Source organism: Rhinoderma darwinii, chromosome 2 (genome assembly GCF_050947455.1).
Source record: "Rhinoderma darwinii isolate aRhiDar2 chromosome 2, aRhiDar2.hap1, whole genome shotgun sequence".
NCBI lineage: Eukaryota > Metazoa > Chordata > Amphibia > Anura > Rhinodermatidae > Rhinoderma > Rhinoderma darwinii.
In genome coordinates, this window is record NC_134688.1 from 266,936,681 (window position 1) to 266,955,435 (window position 18,755).

Below are 18,755 nucleotides of genomic sequence, written 5' to 3' on the forward strand. Positions count from 1 at the left end.
CCGGGCACGGACCAGTTTTCCATAGTGATGACCTTTTCAAAGGATAGGTCTTTAGTGTATGATCGGTGTTGGTCCGACACCCAGACCCCGCACCAATGAGCTGTACCGGCTGCCTCCAGTTAGGCAGTGTCCAGTGCCGGAATCAGACAGGTCCGTACACTGCATAGCGGCCGTTCTGTAGAACTACAACTCTGCTCCTATTTACTTGAATAGGAGCAGAGCAGAAGTACTGCAGATCAGCCACTATACTGACTGGAGCCATCTGCTTCCAGCACTGACATCCGGCTGCCGGAGGAGCTGATTGGTGCGGGGTCCGGTTGTCTGGACAACCCCTTTAAATACATTTTTGAAAAAAATGGGTATCCAAATTAACCTTAATAACCGTTAAAGGGTTGTCCAGAGACCAATATTTTCTACACATTCCTCTTGTTATAGGATAGGAAGGCACTTGCCAATAGATTTAATTTTTCAATGCTGGACTGAATCGGCGATTCTAAATAAGTCACGTGCTGTTCGCTTTTATTTGAGGACACAGTCAAATGTCAATTCACCCTGCAGCCATTCATTTCAATGGCACATGCACACGATCGTGGTTTCCGTGCGTGGCACAGGAGTCCAGGCTCACAGAAGTTAATGCACGCGGCCATGTGCACGATCCCCGATTTTTGGGTGGCCCGCGGGTGACACTCCGCGGCCGTCCGACCTTGAAAATCACGGCCGTGCACATGGCTACGGTCATGTGTATGAGGCCTAAGATCTGACTACCCTTCTGTCCGAGTCAACATGTTACCAAGCACATCACCGCAAGAGGCTGGCTCTCTCGGCAAGATAGCATCTTTCAGCATCCCTCCGACATGGGCCGCGTAAATGAAAACCGGTCAATGAGACAGCTAGTTTGCTCCTTTCACAAAGAGATATGTATTGTCGGATCGACAGCACAGGGAGGTCTGCTGCCGACTATACCATTTCTTGCAGCATACATTATACAAATCAGCCGATGAACGAGCGTTTGCCCTGTTTACACAGGGCAAAGATCGGGAACGAGCGCTCTGTGAACGCTCATTTGCCCTATAATTGGCCCGTCTAAAAGGGCCTTAACAGAGGCAAGCGGTGGGCGGGGAATCCTGTGCAGAGAGGAAAGCAGTGGATTCTCGAAGGAGAAGGTGCAAGTCCCGCCTCCTAACCAGAAGGAGAAGACCAAGTCTGCAGCGATATCAGGGTTCGGTGAGTAACACGAAAATAAAATTTCACCAATTTGAAATGCGGTCTTATGAGGATTATTTTTAAAAAAATTCTGTTAACATCAAAGAATGCACAGATTGCATCCTGAATACTGAGCTACCTGCACTCGCTCACCAGTAGAGCTAGTCACCCCTACATTATGGCATTACAAATCCAATTCCAGTACCACCAGGTTTTCATAAGAGTGAAAATGGATTTTCTAATGCTGGTCATACACATAAGATCGTTAGGTCCAGAATTATTTGGACAGTGACACAATCTTCATGATTTGGGCTCTGCATGCCACCACACTGGATTTTAAATGAAACAACTGAGATGCAATTGAAGTGTAGACTTTAAGGTTTAATTCAAGGGGGTTGAACAAAAATATCCTAAGAAAGGTTTAGGAATTGCAACCATTTTTCTACACCGCCTCCTCATTTCAGGGGCTCAAAACTAATTGGACAAACTAACATTACCATAAATAAAAAAAAATTTTTTAATACTTTGTGGAGAATCCTTTGCAGGCAATGACTGCCTGAAGTCTCGAACCCATGGACATCACCAAACACTGGGTTTCCTCCTTTGTGATACTTTGCCTGTCCTTTACTGCAGCGGTCTTCAGTTGTTGCTTGTTTGTGGGTCTTTCTGCCTTAAGTTTTGTCTTAAAGAGGCTCGGTCACCAGATTTTGCAACCCCTATCTCCTATTGCAGCAGATCGGCGCTGCAATGTAGATAAGAGTAACGTTTTTTTTGTTTTTTTTTAAACGAGCATTTTTGGCCAAGTTATGACCATTTTTATATTTATGCAAATTAGGCTTTCTAAAGTACAACTGGGCGTGTATTATGTGCGTACATCTGGGCATTTTTACTTCTTTTACTAGCTGGGCGTTGTGAATGGGAGTGTATGATGCTGACGAATCAGCATCATCCACTTCTCTTCGTTAACACCCAGCTTCTGGCAGTGCACAGACACAGCGTGTTCTCGAGAGATCACGCTGTGACGTCACTCACTTCCTGCCCCAGGTCCTGTATCGTGTCGGACGAGCGAGGACACATCGGCACCAGAGGCTACAGTTGATTCTGCAGCAGCATCAGCGTTTGCAGGTAAGTAGCTACATCGACTTACCTGCAAACGCTGATGCTGCTGCAGAATCTAATGTAGCCTCTGGTGCCGATGTGTCATCGCTCGTCCAACACGATGCACCACCTGGGGCATAAAGTGACGTCACAGCGTGATCTCTCGAGAACACGCTGTGTGTCTGTGCACTGCCAGAAGCTGGGTGTTAACGAAGAGAAGTGGATGATGCTGATTCGACAGCATCATACACTCCCATTCACAACGCCCAGCTAGTAAAAGAAGTAAAAATGCCCAGATGTACGCACATAATACACGCCCAGTTGTACTTTTACTTTAAACACGCCCAGTTGTACTTTAGAAAGCCTCATTTGCATAAATATAAAAATGGTCATAACTTGGCCAAAAATGCTCGTTTTTTAAAAAAAAAAACGTTACCCTTATCTACATTGCAGCGCCGATCTGCTGCAATAGGAGATAGGGGTTGCACAATCTGATGACAGAGCCTCTTTAAGCAAGTGAAATGCATGCTCGATCGGGTTGAGATCTGGTAATTGACTTGGCCATTGCAGAATATTCCACTTCTTTGCCTTAAAAAACTCCTGGGTTGTTATCGCAGTATGTTTTGGGTCATTGTCCATCTGTACTGTGAAGCGACGTCCAAAATCAACCTTGCTGCATTTGGTTGAATGTGAGCAGAATGTATATCCCTGAACACTTCAGAATTCATCCGGCTGCTCGGTCTTCAGTCACATCATTAATAAACACTAGTGACCCAGTGTCCTTAGCAGCCATGCATGCCCATGCAATCACACTGCCTCCACCATGTTTTACAGAGGATGTGGTGTGCTTTGGATCATGAGCTGTTCCAAGCCTTCCCCATACTTTCTTCCTCCTATCATTCCAGTAGAGGTTGACCTTAGATTCATCTCTGCAAAGAATGCTGTTCCAGAACTGGGTGGCTTCTTTAGATTTTGTGTGGCAAAGTCTAATCTGGCCTTTCTATTTTTAAGGCGGATTAATGGTTTGCACCTTGTAGTGAATCCTCTGTATTTGCTCTCATGAAGTCATCTCTTTATGGTAGACTTAGATACTGATACACCTACTTCCAGGAGAGTGTTCTTCACTTAGAAATAATTCTGCGATCATCCACCACTCTTGTCTTCCGTGGGCATCCAGGACTTTTGGCGTTCACGACATCACTAGTGCGCTCTTTTTTTTTTTCAAGTATGTACAAAACTGTTGATTTGGCCACTCCTAACATTTGTCTTATCTCTCTGGTGGATTTCTTAATTTGTTTCAGCCAAACAATGGTCTGTTTCACTTGCATAGAGAGCTTCTTTTACCTCATGTTGTGGGTTCACAGCAACAGCTTCCAAATGCAAATGCCACACCCGTAATCAACTCCAGACCTTTTACCTGCTTAATTGATGATGGATTAATGAGGGAATAGCCCATGCAGCCCATTATATAGCTTTGGACAATCTCAAATTACCTTTGGTCCCTTGAAAAAGGTACCGCGACATATTAAAGAGCTGTAATTCCTAAACCCTTCATCAAATTAGGATGTGAATACACTCAAATTAAAGCTGAGAGTCTGCACTTTAAGCCCATATTGATGATATAACTGTAGATTTAATGTTTTTTGGCAAACAGCTAAAATGCCAAAGCTTGTGTCACTGTCCAAATAATTCTGAACCTAACTGTAGCTACCTTTCCTGACTCCACCCCACTCCAACATGTATGTTTATTTAAATAGTAAGTAGGGCATCTGCTTATTTAACAGAACAGAGGATTGGTGATCTTGCTCTAACAATGTCAGTACCCATACACATAAGATTGTTGACGGATCCTGCCAAAAAAGATGGCATTTATCAGCATTTACCTAGTGTGTTTGGCCAAATACAGACAGCTCCCATTTATTTGAACTGTGAACTTGATACTCAACCTACATAGAACTTATGCGATTAGCAGAATCCCTATATTGCTGCAGGGTAGCCATGTAAATTAATCATCCACAAGATATTTTTTTCATCAGCAGACCCGAAAAAGCAGCAGTTCCGAGAAATACAAGGTTCCAACAATAGCTAAAGATTCTTTGCCATTTTAAGACAAGATGCGGTTACACAGCTCTTTATTTGTACAGTCCACAAACAAAGAACATCTGCCCTTGCATAACCTTTACTGTTACTCGGGACTCAATACTCCTATTTTTCTGGTCATTAAGCAGGAGACCACCATCTGTTTAAAGCCATCAACTTTACACATCCCTGGAAGTTACAAGTGCCGGGTTTTCCAGAAAGTTAAACGTAATCAGTAGGTATACATTTTAAAGAGGTACTGTGCTGTAAAATATATTACATATATTTATACCAATATAAAATAGAAGGGGTTTTAAAAAAAAAAAACAGGAGAACTTTAAATAGATAAGTACTGTAGTGCATTACCAGAGCCCCTGCCTTTATAATAAAGTTTACAAGCAAACAAGAATGTTCCCTCTTAAAACTGATCAGAGGTACATATAGGTCACGATGGTCGATTCTACTATTTTCTCACGATGGATGAATATGGTTCTTTTTTCTGTTACCTGCTGCATCTGATGATATTTAAAGAGACTGTCACCAGATTCTCAAATCCCTATCTCCTATTGCATGTGATCGGCGCTGCAATGTCGATAACAGTAACGTTTTTCGTTTTTTTAAAACGTTAATTTTTGGCCAAGTTATGAGCTATTTTATATATATGCAAATGAGGTTTGAAATGGACAACTGGGCGTTTTTTTTTTCGTTATGTCCAATTGGGCGTGTATTGTGTTTTTAACTGGGCGTGTTTACGTGTATGACGCTGACCAATCAGTGACCAGTCAGCATCATACACTCCTCTACATTCATTTACACAGCAGCGATGTGCAGCCACATAAACAGAGATTAACGTCAATCAAGTGTCCTGATAATGAATACACATGAAATCCAGCCTGGTCGTCATGTGTATTCAGAATCCTGACACTTCTGAATCTTTTCTGTGAGATTTCCAGCAAGGGAAACAAAATCTCGTTTACCTCCGTAATCTCGCGAGATTTCGTTTCCCGTGCTAGAATTCTCAAAGAAAAGAGTCAGAAGTGTCAGGATTCTGAATACACATGACGTCCAGGCTGGATTTCATGTGTATTCATTATCAGGACACTTGATTAACGTTAATCTCTGTTTATGTGGCTGCACATCGCTGCTGTGTAAATCAATGGAGAGAATTGTATGACGCTGACTGGTCATTGATTGGTCAGCGTCATACACGTAAACACGCCCAGTTAAAAACACAATACACGCCCAGTTGTCCATTTCAAACCTCATTTGCATATATATAAAATAGCTCATAACTTGGCCAAAAATGAATGTTTTAAAACAAAATAAAAAAAACCGTTACTGTTATCTACACTGCAGCGCCGATCACATGCAATAGGAGATAGGGATTTGAGAATCTGGTGACAGAGCCTCTTTAAAGAGGCTCTGTCACCACATTATAAGTGCCCTATATTGTACATGACGTGATCGGCGCTGTAATGTAGATAACAGCAGTGTTTTTTATTTAGAAAAACGATCATTTTTGACAGAGTTATGACCTATTTTAGCTTTATGCTAATGAGTTTCTTAATGGACAACTGGGCGTGTTTTACTTTTTGACCTAGTGGGCGTTGTGGAGAGAAGTGTATGACGCTGACCAATCAGCGTCATACACTTCTCCCCATTCATTTACACAGCAGATAGCGATATAGCTATATCACTATATGCAGTCACATAAACACACTATAACGTTACTCAAGTGTCCTGACAGTGAATATACATTACCTCCAGTTAGGACGTCCTGTCTATTCACAATCCTGACATTTCTGTAGCGTCTTTGTGAGATTTACTGCAAGGCAAGCGTAATCTCGTTTTAAATGACAGGTTACATCGTAATCTCGCGAGATTACGCTAGCCTTGCTGTAAATATCACAGAGATGCTACAGAAGTGAATAGACATGATGTCCTGGCTGGAGGTAATGTATATTCACTGTCAGGACACTTGAGTAAGATTATAGTGTGTTTATGTGGCTGCACATAGCGATATAGCTATATCGCTATCTGCTGTGTAAATGAATGGGGAGAAGTGTATGACGCTGATTGGTCACCGATTGGTCAGCGTCATACACTTCTCTCCACAACGCCCACTTGGTCAAAAAGTAAAACACGCCGAGTTGTCCATTAAGAAACTCCTTAGCATAAAGCTAATATAGGTCATAACTCCGTCAAAAATGATCGTTTTTCTAAATAAAAAACACTGCTGTAATCTACATTACAGCGCCGATCACATCATGTACAATATAGGCCACTTATAATGTGGTGACAGAGCCTCTTTAACTAGGAATGCACTTTGTTAGGACTTTTATTCATTGATATGGGCAGGACCACTTCCTTCATGGAACTACTGGAGGTTCCAGCTCACACACCCCTGACTATATAATCTTTTGACACGTCAAAATAAAATGTCAGCAAATTGGATTGTATATTAGTCCATAAACACACAGGCCAACTTAATATCTTTCCTTATTGTAACAAATCGACTGTGCGCTTACGGTTTACAGAATACTGTTATCAATTCTCTCACCTCTCCTTAGGCTTCGTTCACATCTGCGTCAGGGCTCCGTTCCGTCTGAGCTTTACGTCGGAACGGAGCCCTGACTGACACAAACTGAAACCATAGGTACTGTATTCATCCGGTCAAAAACTACGGAACCCTTGCACAACGGAGACAAACTGAAACCATTGGCACCGGATACATCACTATTGAAATCAACGACGATTGACACAAACTGAAATTATATGTTTTTGTTTCCGTCAGGGCTCCGTTACGACAGAAAGCTCCGAAGGGAAGGGAGCCCTGACGCAGATGTGAACATAGCCTTATAAAAAGCGGAGTAAAAAAACAAAACAAAAACAAAAAAAAGTTTATAAACAGGTTACTCTGTGCACACGTAGCAGAAAAATATTTTTACATATTTTTCCAAAGTTCGAACCCTACTCTCAGGTTTCCAGAAGTGAAAAATTTCTGCAGATGTAAGTATGATCTGTTGCAGCTATGGGGCAGAATGGAACAGGAGCAGTGGCATGTATAGTATAATAAAGACATCAGTTTTGGAAGAAAGCATGATGAAGAAGGTGATCAGCAGGATTTCTATTATTTACTTTAGGAATTCGGTATTTTAAGAAAATGTATCTCTAAAGTTAACAGAGGAATGTTCCACCCCGATATTTCTGCTTAAAAATAGTTCTTGGTTTGGGAGAACATGCACAGGATTTTGCTCTACAGGGGACCACAGTGCCCTCTGCCAAATCAGCTGTCTCGGGATATGAACATGGAGGGTTGGAGCGAATTCAGAGACCATTATTTAATACTCAAGTGGACTGTAAAATAAAATAACTTTTATATAAAAGTATTTTAACTGGACATAAAAGAACACAATGTACTAAGACATTACAGGACACCAAGAACCTATGGCATTAAAATTTTTTGTAAGTATAACTATATAGAAAATCTGTCTAAAGTAACATTCCATGATCCACCAAACAAATAACATTCACTAGAACCAGAAAGTCGTGTCCAGAGCTACTAAAGTTACAACAACAGGTAGTAATAAAAATATTCCAGGAAAAACAGGAAAAGTGCCTAGACTATTGCTGCCCCCATACCTGTCCCAGGGGGCTCTGTTTTTGATATACAGCTTTTTGCCCTCTTATATGGCCTGATCTAGCAAGTCTCTTCATGGTTTTAAGGTCAGGCCAAAGAGGCTTTGGTTTGTATGATCTACAACACAGGTAATAATAAAGCAATGCTTCTGGGAGAGAATACAGTACCTGCATGATACAGATGTGATAGAATATGCCAATTTCCTTTTCTCCATATGAGAAAAAGCTTGTGTGTACCTCTGTATAAAATTGGATGCACATGGGAGGCGCAGTATGGGCCCATATAAATCTATGGGTTTTGTATTACAGATCTGTAGCAATACACAGACAGTACTCGGCTGAACCTGCTGATTTTGCCAGGATCGGCTGACCATCTAATGTGTATAGGGCCACCCGACTCTGTTCAGACATCAGAAGTTGGGGGAAAAGGGGATCAGGCTTGTATATCAACATGCACAATCCTCAGCTTCCACAGGAGATAAGTCGTGAATGTGCCTATGTACAGGGCAGTCGAGAGAAATATCTGTTGGCCGAAAAAAGCTTATCTGACAGTTATTTAAGGTGTATGGCCATGTGCATAAGGCTGAAGACTACTTGCATAAAAGCCAGGCCATGTCAACCCAAAAATTTATATAGCTAGAAAACCTCATTAAAGGAAGATTAAACCAAAAGGTCTATATTGTCTCCATTAGCTGTGCAGATGGTGCATTCCATTGCTTTCTGTAAGTCGCCATTGGGAACAGGCTGAATGTAATGTTCTTCCAAAGGCATTAGTGACAAGAAGTCTAGAAAAAAAAGTTTACCTCGTTTATTTCTAAAAATATCAAGTCCTGAAAGCCTCCAGAACCAGTGAAATACATAAGCAGATATGTTTATAAGCTGCACTTTTACAAGCTGCTGACTGTAGGTTTAATGCTCCTTGTCTGACAAGGTATAAGGGCTCATTCAGACGAGCGTATAAGTCGTCCGTGTGATGGCCATTTAAACAACGGCCATCACACGGACTCATGTATTTCAATGGGGCCGTTCACATGACCGTTGTTTCAACGGAGCGTGTGAAGGGTCCGTGAAAAAATAGGACATGCCCTATTTTACTGCGTGTCCCCCCCCCCCCATAGACTGGAGACTATGGGGGATCCGTGACAAAGCGTACCACACTGGTGCACCTCGGACGTGAAAAACTGCAGTTTTTCACGTCATAGGTTGGCTACGTTTGTGTCAATGTAGCCTAAAGACAGTTGAAGTAAATAAATGGAACTCTAAGAAGCTGTAACAGTTTTATATATTTAGATATTTCCATAGAAGTCCGGTTTCAGGTGCATATAGCTATCTCTTGACATAGATCCGGTGTTACAGAACTACAACAAAATACTCTAAGCATTCCAACAACCCTGTAAATGTCATCCGCTTTCTGAACATTTCTGGGAAGTCTGATCGGAGTCTGGCGCTCAGCAGGAGATAATCCTCTCCTTGCCTCCCAGGTATGAAACAACCTTCAGGCATTCTCAATAGTCCTCTTAGATGTCATTCAGACAAGATAATTTACTAAGCAAGCCAGTGTCATGTTATCAGTTGTCACTTATTGTACAAAGTGACAGGAAACACGATAACTACAATGGGTGTATAAGTAATCCGTGATGGAAAAACAATATGTTTTTATTGATACAAAATTTGAAGTCTTTATGTAAAACAAGGTAAAGATTAGACAACCACTTTTGTTCCTTTACCCTGAATACACATTTATACTGTGAAGTCTCCCAAATAAAGGGCGTTTTTAGGGTTCTATAATATATATCCATTGCATTGTGGATACTGACTTGTGCAGCTTTACCTCTTCTCAGTACCGGATGTAGTATACCAAGTCCCAATCACACACCAACTACTCATGTATTAAAGGGTTATTCCCAACCTAGACATTTAGGACATCACCCGACCCCCGTTGGCTGCTGATTCCAAGCGGTGACTAGTAGGGTATGTTCATACAGGGCGGATACACAGCTTATCTGCCCTGGCGGCCACAGGGAATTCCGGTCGAAAAACTAAAATTTGGAGCGGTTATTCGGCTGAAATGTTCACGGTGGAAAACCGAACCAAAATATTTTTTTTTTTTAAAAAAGCCCACAAAAACGCCCATACTTACCCACTGATGTCCTGCAGACTGGTCTCCTGGGATGACGTCACCCCATGTGATCGCTGCAGCCAATCACATGGGCTGAAACGTCATTCGAGGAGGCTGGTCTGGATGAAGAAGCACAGACTTCTGGGCAAGTATAAGATTATTTTTTTCTTCCGAGTTGCGATTTTTGTGGCGGAAAAGCTGCAATTTTGCCGCAAAAAATCGCAACATCTGCCATTTGTGGCGGGTTTACCTCCACATTGTATTGGGGAAAACCTGCAACAAAAAAGCGATTACGAAAATATAATGGACATGCTGCGGATTAAAAAAAACGCACCGCAAGTGAATTTTTGAACGTTTTTTCCGCAGCTTGCAGACGAGATTTGTTCAAATCTCAGGCACTCTGCTGCAACTGTATTATCCTGCGGATTTTCCGTAATGAAACGCCTCGCAGAAAATCAGCAGTATGTACACTAGGTGTGAACTTACACGTATCGTTACGGAAGCAGACAAGCCCCTCGGCCCGGTTGCGACTGCACCCCCTATAGTTACACCCCTGAACTAGGCACTTCATTTTTCCCACTGAGATCCTGCTTCTTGTCAGAAATCAAAGTTCTGAAATATACTGTCATTTTACTTCAGCGTTTTGCCACTCCACCTGGTAACAGTAAGCAGATGGCCATACAGGTAAATCCTGTATAAGTAACAGTACACCATTGTGAACTGAATGTGTACAAGTTAGCGGACAGATCTCTTGTAGGGTGAATTAGAACACTTCAGACCTAAACTAGATTCTTGAGGTCGTGACAATTTTCTACTCACTGCAACATGGGTTTACCAAAGTACACGCAAAGGAATCTACATCATGCGTGGTCATGTCCTGTGTATGTATCACATCGTAATGTGAAATAAAACTATGTGTGTTGGAAACTTCTGTGTACTAAAGAAACAAAGCCCCATGGCAATACAGAGTATATTTGGAAAGGGCTTAAAATCATTTGTTTCAGACTTCTTTGAAAAAGTGGTAGGTACACATTTTACAGGGAGCAATGGCACTTTAAGGCCGGATTAACACGAGCGTTGCACATCTCAGACGTGAAAAACTGCAGTTTCTCACTTCGGAGGTGCAGCCGTGCTGGATGCTGCGGGTCGTGTGATCACACCAGACCAGAGTCTAGTTAGGGATGCGTGAAAAAATAGGACATATCCTATTTTCTAATGGACCCTTCACACGGTCCGTTGAAAACAATGGCCGTGTGAACGGCCCCATTGAATTACATAGGTCCGTGTGATGGCCGTTGTTTTAACGGCGTCACACGGACGTATAAAACGGTCGTGTGAATTAGGCCTTAATCTGCAGAATGCCAGGAATCACACATTGTGGCCAAAATGTGTTTTGGTTTGTTAAACCACAGAACAGCCGTACCATTTTACATAAATTTTTTGCAAAACTGCAGCAAAAAAGGTTTGGTTTTGCAAAAATCACGGCAAAATAACACATTTTGACTCTGATGTGTGAACTGAATTGATGAAGCACAAATAAAAAATTTACAACGGCGAGAAAAACACAGCCATAGGGTTAGGCCAAACAGGGTGGCATTAACAGACTGGCATTAATGCCACCCTGTGTGGCCTTACCCTTAGTAGTGTACTGCAGACCACCTCAACAGAACATTTCACATATCATAAGCCACCTCCTGTGATATGCATATTATGTAGAAGTGTACAAGAAGTGGTCCAACCCAAAGACATTATTTCTCTCAGCTCCTACAATAACACATTGCAGCCTGTACTGCATTAGTCTTTGGCAGAGGCGCATCTACCATACTGCGGTCATAAGACGTTTTATGATCCAGTGGATTCAAACTATGGGGATTTGAAGCCCACTGGCAGAACAACTGGCTGAGAGCTGGAAGCCGGGAGAATTACAACGGCATGAATTCAGCAGAGTTATTATATGAACAGCAAAGAATAAAATATATATACAATTGGAAACATTATCTTGACACATAGATGGGCATCTTTTACATGCTTTGCAGTAGGTCCATTGTAAACATTGGTTAAATATAATAATTTCCAAATGTACTTAATGTTTTTGCTTAACCACAACCCCATGCGCTTATAATGGTAAGGAACGCAGTGAAATGCTATGGTCTACACCAGGGGTCTCAAGCACGCGGCCCGCGGGCCGCATGCGGCCCCCTGGGCTGTCATCTGCGGCCCGCGGGACACAGAGCCGCTAGTATCGGCTCTGTTCCGAGACTCTGGAATTCCCTGACATCGCTGTCCACATATGAACAGCGATGTCTGGGGCTTCCCCAGAGCCGGAGTCCCGAGCAGAGCGCTGGTGTCGGCTCTGCTCCGGGACTCTGTAGAATTCCCTGACATCGCTGCCCATATATGGACAGTGTGTCAGGGTCTTGCCCAGAGCGGAGTCCCGAGCAGAGCGCTGGTGTTGGCTCTGCTCCTGGACTCTGTGGAATTCCCTGACATCGCTGCCCATATATGGACAGTGTGTCAGGGTCTTCCCCAGAGCGGAGTCCCGGGCAGAGCGCTATTATCGGCTCTGCTCCGGGACTCTGGGGAAGCCTCTGACATCGCTGTGCATACATCGACAATGATGGCAGGGGCTTCCCCAGAGCAGGAGTCCCAGTGATGTCAGGAGAACAGCTGGAGTCCCAGGAAGAGCCTACTAGCGCTCTGCCTGGGACTCCAGCTCTGGGCAAGCCCCTGACATCACTGGGGCAGCCTCTACAGAGGGCACTGGGGCAGCCTCTACAGAGGGCACTGGGGCAGCCTCTACAGAGGGCACTGTGGCGTTATCTACAAGTGGGTGTGTGACAGTATCTGAAGAGGACACTGGCATTATCTAGGGGTGTGTTGCATTATCTACAGAGGGCACTGTGGCCTTATCTACAGAGGGCACTGTGGCCTTATCTAGGGGTGTGTTGCATTATCCACAGAGGGCACTGCGGCAGCATCCACAGAGGGCACTGCGGCAGCATCCACAGAGGGCACTGCGGCACTATCTAAAAAGGGGCTGCCCAATCTTGACATGTGTGCTAACTGAGCCGCCGGACTGCATTTAGCGACACTTAAACTGGATTGTTGAAATAAGCACGTGGAGAAATATCTCAAATTTTAAACCTAGCGGTATTATTATAGTAATGTAGTATTATTATTCTAGTAATATAGTGTTCTAGTAGTTCAAATAACTAATTGATTAACAATAATTTTGTATTGTATCAAATTTGAAAGTAATGCGGCCCGTCAACTTCCCATTTTATCTATATGCGGCCCACTTACCCGGCCGAGTTTGAGACCCCTGGTCTACACTATGGAGGTCATGCCTAGAGTGTTGTTGACCTTGCTAGAACATGCAAGGGGTGGACTAGATATTCACACAAGCCATGTATGGAACTGCTGAGAAAAGCACAGGACATCACTGCAAAAACAATAGTCCTGATTGACAAGGAAACGGGACAATGCAAATAGTGAATATCATGACGTTTCCTCCATGCAAGTCTCTACTCAGCTAGAATCCACTTCCTTTCTTATCATCTTGACATATAATGAAAAAACAAGTGAACAGATAAAAGGCTCATATCTATAGACAAGTACGATAATTCTGTGCAAAATTAATATAAGGAATGGTAAAGCAAAGTTTTAATATTAGACCAACCTACAAAGAAATACAGAACTGTCCATTACCCACATCTGCGGTAATAGATTAGTAATACATGATGAATAAAAGGTCTAGTGGGCATCGAAGGGGTTTACTGGTTTTATGTACATAGTAAAAGGCTCCGCAATTTTCAGTTCTACGTCTGCGGTCAGTGAATGGGAACACATTCTTGTTTACATATAGAAGCTTAAGAGGGAAAACTCCAGGCTAGACATACACTGTGTTATACGGAGTATGGCACATGAAGGGGTGGTGCATGACTTCAATCTATAGCATCCTTTGAATCTAAATAATGTAGTTCCCCTGTAAAACTCAATATAGGCTTATTCTGGAGTGTTTCAAAGTGACTGTCTGCTAAAGACAACCCCTGTCCATATGACTGGACCTCTTGAGACCCCTCTTTAGGAGGCAGAAAATCACTGCCATTTGGCACTTGTGAAAGCACCCTAAAATCGCCATGACCTAGTCCTACACAGCTGCAGTCTCTTTCCATTGTATGCGGTCTAGGCAATCGTCTGTGAACTAAACAGCCCGAACTCCAGGTTGATTTATTTTACCTTCACCGATAGCCAGATGTACACATGGCAGATTTATTGCGGAAATTTCTGCAATTAAAAAATCAGTTCCATGCATTTGAATGGGGGTGCACATGGAATTCCACAAACCCCATTAGGATGTACAGCACTTTTGCAACAAATCCGACGCGTGTGAATAAACCCTTTAAGTCAGCTATGAGAATGGGAGATAGATTTGTGCAAAAGGATTTTTTTTTTGAATTTTTTTTCTGATATGATATTAAACTAATTTTCCATAGTGCATTCATTTCTTACACAAGGCAAACTCTACAAATCGATAGAACTGTAGAGCATGAACACATGGCTTGGGTTATATATTCTGTCGAGGCAGCCTTCCCGGAGGAACGAGCATTCACAACTCCTGCACTTGTGCATCGGAGATAAACATTACAGACGGTGCCACATACACTTCCTGCAACAACTAATTTCCTGTCCATAGTAGACCTGCAAGCTACAGGTTATGTACAAGAGAGGAAATGGTTACAGACAAAAGGAAGAAAATAAAGAAAGAAAATACAAAAAAAGCTTCAATCACCTATCCTGTACATAAATCCACATACCACAGACCTGACCAATACAAGACATATACTGTATATTAATATATATTAATACATTGCTTCATACGTAGAATATTACGCCTTCACCAAAGGCTCAAATAGATCAATGCGGCCAAACGTCACATCCTAGCAGCTGCTAAGAAGCCTGTAGAAGAGGTAACCTCTAAAAACAAAAGGAAATGTCACTCGATATATATTCATATCTCACCCAATTGTAGTGAATATTTACATTAAATTCCAAAAACCCAGATATCACCGCGCACGCACCAGGTTATTATAGCTGTAACAGCTATTGTGCGTTTAAGGGTATGTTCACACGGCCTATTTACGGACGTAATTCGGGCGTTTTTGCCCCGAATTACGTCTGAAAATAGCGCCTCAATAGCGCTGACAAACATCTGCCCATTGAAAGCAATGGGCAGACGTTTGTCTGTTCACACGAGGCGTATATTTACGCGCCGCTGTCAAATGTCGGCGCGCAAATAGACGCCCGCGTCAAAGAAGTGACCTGTCACTTCTTTGGCCGTAATTGGAGCCGCTATTCATTGACTCCAATGAATAGCAGCGCTAATTACGGCCGTAATTGACGCGGCGTTCAAGCGCCTGCACATGCCGGTACGGCTTAATTTACGGGGATGTTTTCAGGCTGAAACATCCCCGTAAATTCAGCCGTTACGGACCCCCGCCGTGTGAACATACCCTAAGATGATCATTTTGTAAAATTAACGTAGGCTTATTTCACACCAGAGTTAGTATACGTTTATCTCTCTTCCGTCAGAGGACGAGAGGATCGATAGATTAAACGGCAAGCAACGGTTTAGTTAGAATCACCATTGATTTCAATGGTAATTCTTTTTGTTTCAGTTGCTTTCAGTTTGTCTCCGTTCGCTAGGTTTCTGTTTCTTTTGACGGAAGTAAAAGCGCAGTCTGCAGAACTTTTGTTTCCATGAAAAAGAACGGAAACCTAGCGGACGGAAACAAACGGAAAGCAACTGAAATAAAAGAATTACCATTGAAATCAATGGTAATTCTAACGGAACCGTTGCTTTCCGTTTAATCTTTCGATCCTCTCGTCCTCTGACGGAAGAGAGATAAACGTATACTAATGGTAGTGTGAACTTAGCCTTAGTCATCCTAGTCAGATCCGTTTATACTTGTCAGTAGCGATAGCGAGGCAAAAAAAACAAACACAAAAACATTAAAGCGAGTGTCTTGGCAGTGTGCATAGTGGTTTTCAGTTCCATAATGAAGATGTAGAGAGACGCCCCTGTGGGCACTCCACAAGTACAATATTATAAAGACCTAAACCCACAATTACAATGAACTTTCCAGCATCTGGTTCCTTAAAATCGACACCCTTTCTTTTCCTATTCCACATACTGTAGCCCCACAGACGTTATTGTCCATCGCATTTCATGATAGGATTAGAACTGTCCAGATAGGTTTGCATAGGAATGTACGTTGGTGCAGTTTTGCGTCTAGCTGTACATATCCCAGGAACCCGGTAGACAACGCACCTCGAAACTTATTACTGATGCATAACGTTGCGTGACATTTTGTATGGAGATCATTGCTCAAAGTAAAATTAGCTCCTAAAGGTGTCTGACTGTCCGCCCTTGGACAAACTGTTGTGAAGCAAGAATAGACAAAATGCAGTAGACATTAGGAGTCAGACTCGCCCTTCGAGGAGCCAATCTGACATTTTAGGTGGCCCAACAGCTATGGTTACCTGGCTCCTTGGTTATAGTACGTCTAATCCAGACATTTCATCAAATTGCAAGCTCTTTCTCAACTCTGGTTAAACTTTTTTCTTTCACATTAGACATTTATTGCATATCCACAGCCTATGCGATAAATGTTGGGTAAGTGGAGGTCCTCACGCTTGGACCCCTACTTACTGGGAGAACAAGGATCCCCCAACCTCTATTCTGCGAGACAAAGTGCCCTCAACCAGGTGGAGACCGAATAGAGAGATAGTCGCACGTGAGAAGCTCTCATCAATGAAGTCTATGGAAGCGACAGCTTGCATGGTCACCTCTCCTGTTAGGCTGGATTCACATTGTGCCTTTTTGTTGTGTTTTTAGAATGTATTTTTTGTTTATGAACTTCTAATTGCAACTTATCTACCAAAACAAAATAAAAAACAATGCATGTTAAAAATGCAATCATAACGCACAGTGTGAACCCAACGTTAGTCTCCTCCTGAATGCGTTCGCTGATGGATGCCTAGTCCTGCAAGAAATAACCCCCATTCTCCCAAAAGATGAGGGTGCTGGAAGTGGGACCCCACCGATCAGACATTTGACAACTGTCAAGTAAGAAACCCCATTTATCAATTAAACTGCAGCTGTCAAATCTATTCTAGAGGAGCGGAGTTTCTCTTTAGCCAGAGCTATTGAGTTATCCCCATAGCATAGTTATATTACACATACAGATGTAGCAGATCCGATGTTGTAATGTACACACAGTGTCAGTTAGGGAGACCCTTGCTGTTAGGAGTATAATGGGACTACTTCCATTGCATCGCGATTTTCACAAATATATTTTGGCTTAAAATATCATCTGGATTAAATAAGGGGATATAAATCTTCACATTTAATTCCCTAAAACGCAATCCACTAAAGGAAATGTAAAGTGAACAGGCACAATATTAAACAATTCGGCGACTAAAATCTCTGTACAGCGCTACAGCATAGGTTGCCACTATGTAAAAAGTCTCAGGTTACAATGGCTTCAGAGCAATAAAAAAGGGTCCATAAGTTTATGGCACATGTTTAGAAATGATCCACCTTACCAACAAAAAAAATAAAGTTAGTCCATACGGCTCGTCCATTTACGAACTGCAAACACAAGACCATTCAGAAGTCAATAGGATCCAGCCTGATAAGCAGCCAGTGAATATACAGGTAGATTCTCTCCGGGAATGCAGCCGTGACATCACGGGCACAATGCACACAGCCCTTTGTGTGCGGCTCCGGCAATGTCCACTCACCTTTTCTCCGCCTGGCTGTGATCCGGAGGTGACTTGTACCACACGGCAGCCCTCCCTGGGTGTGAGGAAGATTAGCTGAAGTGAATACGCTCCTAGGAGACACGCGTGTAAATGGAACTACTCAGAGGAAATGACTAACGGCGGAGGACTGGCCCTCATTCCTGAGGTACGGCTCATTAACATAGGCCGCAACCCACCCAGTGTGTGCTGTGTGACAGGGGCGGGGGTGGGCAGTGACAATGACCAGCCTGGTACCTGGCTCATAAACTGTGTGACTGGGCTCATTCACTGCCAGGAGAGGGAGGTAGAGACTGTTGCACAATAAGAACTGCGACTTTCCAGCATCACAAGCCCTCTGTAGAAATTATGTTCAAGCTACTGTTCACACACTACAACTGTGGAGCGACAAGAAGCAGAAAAACCGCACGGTTGTAGTTTACACGTAGCACAATTACTGCAGAATTTCCGCAGCGTTCTACAGGAGCAGCCAAGTGGATGAGACTCGCACGCTGCAGAAAAAGTTTGCGGAAACTGACCTGCGGTGCGGATTCTCAACCTGAATCTCTAGCAAAAACGCTGCTGAATGTCCGCACGGTCAGTCCACAGTATGTACGCTGCGTGTGAACTTGGCCTTACCGCGAATTGTCTCAGATTTGTGGTTTTAATGAGCTTCATCTGTGGAAAGGTACAGGTAAAAGAACCTTCATTGTAAATGGCCACGTGGTGAGGGTACGGTCCCACATAGTGGTGACAGAAAATTACGGCCACGTGCGGTAGGTGGGGTATTTGAATAGACTGTTAATTGGCTGCA

At 42.9% G+C, this 18,755-nt stretch overlaps 1 protein-coding gene across 1 annotated transcript in view; it reads right to left on the reverse strand.

Moving 5' to 3' along the window:
* The window catches only part of FHL3 (four and a half LIM domains 3), a 51,404-nt gene extending 33,293 nt beyond the window's left edge, over window positions 1-18,111 (reverse strand). Inside the window, exon 1 of the mRNA XM_075850531.1 lies at window positions 17,945-18,111. The gene's annotated coding sequence lies outside the window, so the exon portion shown is untranslated. The remainder of the gene's footprint in view (window positions 1-17,944) is intronic.
* Window positions 18,112-18,755: the final 644 nt, after the last annotated feature.